This window comes from Apium graveolens, chromosome 11 (genome assembly GCF_009905375.1).
Source record: "Apium graveolens cultivar Ventura chromosome 11, ASM990537v1, whole genome shotgun sequence".
Classification (NCBI taxonomy): domain Eukaryota; kingdom Viridiplantae; phylum Streptophyta; class Magnoliopsida; order Apiales; family Apiaceae; genus Apium; species Apium graveolens.
This window is the reverse complement of record NC_133657.1, coordinates 15,841,048-15,848,940: the sequence shown is the minus strand read 5'-3', so window position 1 is coordinate 15,848,940 and position 7,893 is coordinate 15,841,048. Positions and strand designations below refer to the sequence as shown.

General features: G+C 36.6%; 1 non-coding gene across 1 annotated transcript; it reads right to left on the bottom strand.

Annotated features, from left to right (window-relative positions):
• Positions 1-5,794: 5,794 nt before the first annotated feature.
• LOC141698794 (small nucleolar RNA R71) lies at positions 5,795-5,901 on the bottom strand. The gene has a single exon (XR_012565296.1). It is a non-coding gene; the product is annotated as a small nucleolar RNA R71 (small nucleolar RNA).
• Between the last annotated feature and the right edge of the window lie 1,992 nt (positions 5,902-7,893).

Here is a 7,893-nt window from a genome sequence, read left to right as displayed (position 1 = left end):
CACAATTTCATCATCTCTTCATCTGCATCCATCTCAGGTAAACTTTCAGTTTCTGAATCATCATCATCAGAATATGATGACTCTGAATCAGACTTTATGATGAGAGCCTTTCCTTTGCCCCTTTTTGAGACAGCCATTTTAGGAGATTCCTCCTCATCCTTAAGAGCAACTTTCCTTGACTTTCTTCCATGCCTCTTGCTCCTTTGATCTATCTCAAGTTCATAAGTCTTCAGCATACCATAAATTTCATCAAGAGTAGTTTTAGTAAGGTCATAGTTGTCTCTTATGGTAGTAGACTTCAAATCCCAACTTTCAGGAAGAGCTAAAAGGAATTTTAGATTTGAATCTTGAAGATCATATTCCTTGTCCACCAATGACAGAACATTCAAGAGTTTAACAAACCTGTCATATAAGTCAATTAAAGACTCATCATCTCTTAAGTCAAAGTGCTCATACTCTTGAGTGGGTATAGTCCTCCTGTTCTTCTTGATTGCATCAGTTTACTGGCATCTTGTCTCCAAAGCATCCCATATCTCCTTTGCAGTTTTGCAATTAATTACCCTATTTGACATGACATTATTAATGGCACTATGCAACAAATGCCTTACCCTTGCATCCTTGGCAATAGATGAGATTTCTTCAGCTATGTACTCACCTTTCTCCTTTGGTATGGTCATTGCTGGTTGATCAGCAACTACAATAAAGAGCTTCGTTGGCTTATGTGGATCTTCATTAATTCTGTCAAGGTATTCTGGATCTGTAGCTTCCAGAAACATAGCCATCTTCACTTTCCATATGGAATACTCAGAAGGTCTCAGTATGGGAACCCTAATAGTCTCATATCGATTGTGGGTTTGAGTCTTTTGAGTTTCTTCAGTTTTGGTGGGCTTGGTTGGAGTTTGTGCTTCTTCAGACATGATTGTTCGGATCTATACTGTATGTGTGTTAACAGAAAAGCTCTAATACCAATTATTAGGTCACACAACACTGTAGAAGGGGGTTGAATACAGTGTTTAATACAATCAAATCGATTTTAAATACAAGTAACAGTATACATATATATTCAATAAGATAAACTCTGTTACAATGGAACTATTCTCTCTCAGTGATGAACAAATATCATTAAGAGCTGCTAGGTTACAATGTATAATTTTCTCGATAATGATAACACATAATAGTACACAGTTACAAGATAACTTCTGATTGATATGGAATATAATTCCGTCTCCTAAAATATATCAATCAGATATCTTCTACAAGTCTTCCAGTCTTCTAACTCTTTCCATGCGCATCTTCTTTTGTTTTTGTATCGATCTTCTACTGTAAATCAGCTTCCTTCCTTAACTGTAAGTCCTCCCACACTTATATTCTGATATGACCTTAAGTTCTGATATTAAGTTCTAACTTCCAGTAAGTCCTGATTCCAGTAAATCCTGACTTGTCCTATTGTTAAGTTCTGAAAACTTAACACAAATTATATTAGACATGACATCTCAAATATATCTAACAGCTCTCTTGATTTAATAAATTTTATAAGATAGGTGAGTTGTAAAATTAAGCATAATATTATTATAGTCATACTATTTTTGAAAAGATTATTATATTTTTAATCCCCATATACTAATTGAACTAAGTTTCTAAAATTAATTAAGGAATGCAGTGTAGAACAAACGTGTACTGAATGGTCGTCCAATTAACTTAATCACAGTGTGACATGTGATATACTATATTGTGATAAAATATGTGCATGATGCGTTTGAATCAGTACTTACGTCATCATCGAGGAAGATGAGATTCGGGCATTTAAACTCACCCGTTATGCTGTTGAATCCTGGCCACATCCTAGTTAAACGTACTTTCATTCTCCAACTTGTCTTATTGTTTTAAAGAAACAATACGACTGAAGTGGGAACCTTGCATTGTGCATATGATGAGCGAAAGTGTTTGTTATTGGGTTAAATTTTTTAATATGAGTTGAAAATATGTGTAGAGTTCTTTATATAGGATAAATATAGTTGCCAGCATTAATTACATGTATAAATTACGTTGTTTAGATGATGCAATAATTACATTTTTGAAGATGCTCATTATTTCTTATTGGCTAAATTTATTTTATGTCAAATATCATAAGTTTACATAAATCGGCTGTTAGTGGTCATAACTCAAAAATCACTCAAATATCAAATTAATGTGAGTTAATTATGGTGTAGAATTATTTATTTATAAATAAAAAATAATTGACAACATTAATTACACGCAAGATTTATGTTAATCGTATAGTTGTTAATTGAGAGCTAAGACATTAATTAAACGAAAAGATACATTCAAATCTGAAGATTGAATAAAGCATGCACGTAATTTTTTTATTGTAGGGAACCTGCAGCCGCTACTCTTCGGGTGCGCAATGGGTAAACCCAACGGGCTCATGCAATAGCCTATAAACCACGTGAACCAAGGTAAATCGTATTTAAGCGACATGCTCTGACTCAGGAGGAATAATCATAACTTCTCCTCCCGTGGGATTCGAACCTGTGACCAAGAGGATAGTTATCCCCACTTTAACTAACTGAGCCAACCCTTGCGGGCTCATGCACGTAATTTATGATTAGTTAAATTTGAATTTTTTTTTGTGACTGGTTGAAAATCAAAAAAAATAATTTCCAGGATTAATTACATGCATAATTTAAGTTAACGTGTATTATGTCATAATCATAGCTAACACATTAATCATACGAAAAGATACAGTTAAATATAAAGATTAAGTAAATCATGCGCGTGATTTATGTTAATCGTGTAGTTATCAGAAATGATCGCCAACACATTAATTAAAAGAAAAGCTACAGTCAAATATGAAGATTGAATCTGACAAAAAAATAAAATAAATAAATTTGAAGATTGAATAAATCATGCGGTGATTTATGATTGGTTAAATTTGATTTTTTTGTTGTGATTGGTTAGAAATCAAAAAAATAATTGCCACGATTAACTATATGCAAGATTTAAGTTAATACACATTATGCCATAATCATAGCTAACACATTAATTATATGAAAATATAGGGTTGAATATGAAGATAAGTAAATCATTCGCGTAATTTATGATTGGTTGAATTTGAATTCTTTGTCTGTGTTTGGTTGGAAATCAATCGAATATCACATTGCTACATTACATGAATTCAGATTTGTTTGAATATTACACAAAAAAATGATATAATATAAAAGAATTGATTGATATTAACTTTAACAAAATATAAGATGATATTTCAAATGTCACATTTTTATATTATTATAAATTATAAATACATGTTTATTCTGGATATATGATTTAATCTATATAATAAAATATAGAGATTTGATTTGTAAATTATAGAGATTTAAAAAAAATATGGTGAAATCCGAAATTGTTGATTTATGAATTATAGATTTGTTAGTAATGAGAAAATCCGAAATTGTAGATTTGTAAATTAAATATTTGTCAGTAATGGTAAAAAGTTCAAAAAGGAAATGATTTTGTTAAACTTGTAAGTAATGTTTAAAAGTCAAAAAGGGAAATGTACATAGTTGTCATAAATGATAGCTAACATATTAGTTAAAAGAAAAGATACAGTTAATTCAGAAGATTAAATAAATCATGCGCGTGTTTTATGATTAGTTAAATTTAATGTTTTTCTTTGTGATTGGTTAGAAATCGAAAAAATTATTTTCGGGATTGATAAGTGGCATTTTATACCACTTAGAACGTCTTAAAATGGCTTAAATTGGTGTCTTGAAATCAAGTATTTTGTGTATTTGATGCGTTTTTCTAGTGTTTATGCATTTCAGGGTATTAGTTGCATTTCGGAGGAGGAATCATCAAGAATAAGCCTTGGCATGTGTTCACCATTGCGAGAGGAAAAGAACGGGCAGATTACGGCGAAGAAACGGAGCAAACCTGGATTTTTTCCAGTAGGGTCCTGCGCGCCCGCGCAACAATGCTGAGCGGCCGCGCAGCAGCCTTGCGCGCCCGCGCAGAAATGCTGAGCGGCCGCGCAGGGTCGGGGAAAAAGCTGAATTATTTTAGACTTCTACTTCTGTTTGGCTTCCAACTTCTATGTAATCTGAGTTTTATGGGACTATTATATAAGTATATTTGAGACGTTTTCATAGAGAATAAGAAGGAGATTATGTTTTAGATTGTGTTTTGCGCAAGAAGCGAAGGAGATAAGGAAGAAGACCGATTTAGCACACTGCAACGAAGAGGAAGCATATATTCTTGTGATTCTTGTTTCGTTGTAACGTTGGATGCTAGTTTTCTTGCTTTGACTTATTTACTCTTGTGACATACTCTGTTTTAATATATTTAGTTTAATTATTATTTGTTTGTGTTGTTTATCATGATTTTATATGAACCCATGATGGCGATAAGTTCTATTATGGGCTAATCGTGATCATGGGGTTGCAACGGATTTATTATGGAATTCTTTAGTTAATTGTTTAATACTTTAGTGTGTGATGATTGCATGATATCTAGTATTGGTTGTGCGTATTCGTCTTATGTGCGTCGCGAACATATAAGATAGGGTGTTAATCTCTTGTGAAGCGACGGTGGATCTTGAGATTTAGAACTTGCCATGCTAGCATAGGTTCATGTACGTTGTGCATGATTAGTGGGTAATTCTAACAGTTTTATTTGCCCTATGTAATCAAAAGGAATAACTTGTGCTTAAATCGTTGTGTTGTCAATTTCTGTAGACATATAGGAACTCAACATGATTGATGACTATTCAACTTCTATCTTAATTGTGGATGCTTGGTAGAATGGTATTAGTACAATGAAAGTTGGCTTTTATCAGTTTCGTGTTATTCGATTAATATCATCACTGTCACATGCTAAAGGTAATAACAATGGCTATAGAAGGAAGTAATAATGAAGTTGTGATCTCATGAGTGTTTTATTATTGATAAATTGAAGTGTTAGTTAAGTGGTTAATTAAGTAGTTAATTATAATTAATATTTAATCAACAATTTTAAGTGTTATCTTAACATTGAGAAGTAATCATACATTGGTGAGTGAGTTAAATTAGACAATAAATTAGTTTGAGTCTCTGAGGGAACGAACTAGAAAGTATTCTATATTACTTGCGAACGCGTATACTTGCGTGAATATTAGTGCGTGTTTTCGCCCTAACAAGTTTTTGGCGCCGCTGCCGGGGACTCGGCGTATTTGTTTAGTTTATGTACTTACCATCATTGGTCATTAGGACTCAGTGATTAGGACGTAGTAGTTACTTACTCTTTTCGGTTGTGTTTCAGGTACTTTAGCAAGCGTTTATGCAAACTCGTTCTCGTGCTCGCAAGAGGACCTTAGATACAGCTGAGGAGAAAGACGAAGTTCTTGATACTCCGGAGAAGTTAGATTTTGAGGATTCGGATTCAGGAACTGAGCAGAAAGAACCAGTAAACATGGGAGACCGTATTGTTCAAGCTGATCCAGCTCTTATGGATTTTTCTCGGCCTAAAATTGATGACATTCAGTCAAGCATCCTTCATCCGGCTATTCAAGCTAACACCTTTGAAATCAAGCCGGGCACTATTCAGATGGTGCAGAATTCTGTTTCTTTTGGAGGTGCGGCAACTGAAGACCCCAACATGCACATAAGGAATTTTGTCGAGATCTGCAGCACTTTTAAGTATAATGGCGTGACTGATGAGGCTATCAAGTTGAGGCTTTTCCCATTCTCACTGAGGGATAAGGCTAAAGACTGGTTACATTCTGAACCAGCTGGTGAAGTTTTATCCAATGGCAAAGACTGCTGCTATGAGGAGTGCTCTTACTCAATTTGCGCAGCAACCTACAGAATCTATGTGCGAGGCTTGGGAACGCTACAAGGAAATGTTGAGAAAATGTCCACATCATGGAATGCCGGATTGGATGGTAATCACTGGTTTTTATAATGGTTTGGGGGCCCAATCTCGGCCCATGCTCGATGCAGCAGCTGGAGGCGCCTTATGGGCTAAAAGCTATACTGAGGCGTATAATCCTATCGAGACGATGGCTGCAAATGAGCATCAAAACCCAACTCAGAGGATGACGTCAGGCAAGGTAGCAGGTATTCTGGAAGTTGATGCAGCCACCGCTATTGCAGCCCAGCTCCAAGCGCTATCAATGAAGGTTGATTCTTTGGCTACGTATGGAGTTAATCAAATAGCTATGGTTTGTGAGCTTTGTGCAGGTTCTCATGCTACGGATCAGTGTTCTCTTGTCAACGAATCTGTTCAGTATGTGAATAATTATCAGCGACAACAGCAGCCTGTGCCAGCGACCTATCATTCTAACAACATAAATCATCCAAATTTCAGCTGGGGGAATAATCAGAATGCTATTCAGCCAACATATCAGCAAGGAGTAAGTAAACAGTTTAACCCACCTGGATTCCAGCAACCACAGCAGTATGCTACAAGGCAATCATATCCTCAACAGGGAAGTGCAGCCGCACCTACTAGTGCTGATTTTGAGGAACTTAAGCTGTTGTGCAAGAGTCAGGCGGTTTCTATCAAGACCTTGGAAAATCAAATCGGTCAATTAGCCAATGCAGTGCTCAATCGTCAACCTGGCACTCTTCCCAGTGACACGAAAGTACCAGGCAGGAAGGAAGCTAAAGAGCAAGTCAAGGCTATTACCTTAAGGTCTGGAAAAGTAGCTGATGCTGAAAAGGCAAAAGAAGTCGAAGCTGAAGTTAGAGATGAAGAATCTAAGCAAAAGGAGAAAGCGGCGGAACCAAAGAAGACTACTGTTGAACACACTCTGCCTGAGGCTAATGCAGGGGAGAAACAGCTCTATCCTCCACCACCTTTTCCTAAGAGATTGCAGCAACAAAAGCTGGATAGACAGTTCGGGAAGTTTCTGGAGGTGTTCAAGAAACTTCACATCAATATACCTTTCGCTGAGGCGCTGGAACAAATGCCTAGTTATGCGAAGTTTATGAAGACTATTCTTTCAAGGAAGGTGAAACTGGATGACCTTGAAACCGTTGCTCTCACGGAAGAATGCAGCGCGGTTCTGCAACAAAAGTTACCACCAAAACTGAAAGATCCAAGAAGCTTCACCATTCCTTGCACCATTGGCAATCTAACTTTTGACAAGTGCCTTTGTGATTTGGGAGCAAGCATTAATCTGATGCCGTTGTCGATCTTTAAAAAGCTGGATCTGCCTGATCCAAAACCCACATACATGTCGCTACAATTGGCGGACCGTTCCATTACTTACCCAAGGGGCATAGTTGAGGATGTGCTCGTCAAGGTGGATAAGCTCTTCTTTCCTGCAGATTTTGTTATTCTGGATTTTGAGGAAGATAAGAAGATTCCCATAATCTTGGGGAGGCCTTTCTTGGCTACTGGCCGTACCTTGATAGATGTGCAAAAAGGGGAACTTACTATACGGGTCCAAGATCATGATGTGACCTTCAACGTATTCAAGGCAATGAAATTCCCTACAGAAGATGAGGAGTGCTTAAAAGTGGATGCGATTGATTCTGCGGTTACTTCGGAACTCGATCACATGCTAATGTCTGATGCATTGGAAAAGGCCTTAGTGGGGGATTTTGACAGCGATGATGAAGATAGCAACGAGCAATTACAATATCTGAACGCTTCTTCATGGAAGCGAAAGCTCGACATACCATTTGAATCTCTTGGTACTTCTGACCTTAAGAATGCTGAAGGGAAGCTCAAACCATCAATAGAGGAAGCACCTACCTTGGAGCTCAAACCATTACCTGAACACTTAAGGTATGCTTTTTTAGGTGATTCATCTACGTTACCTGTTATTATTTCAGCTGACCTTTCAGGTAGTGAGGAAGACAAGCTCTTAAGGATTTTGAGAGAATTCAAATCGGCTATAGGATGGACCATAGC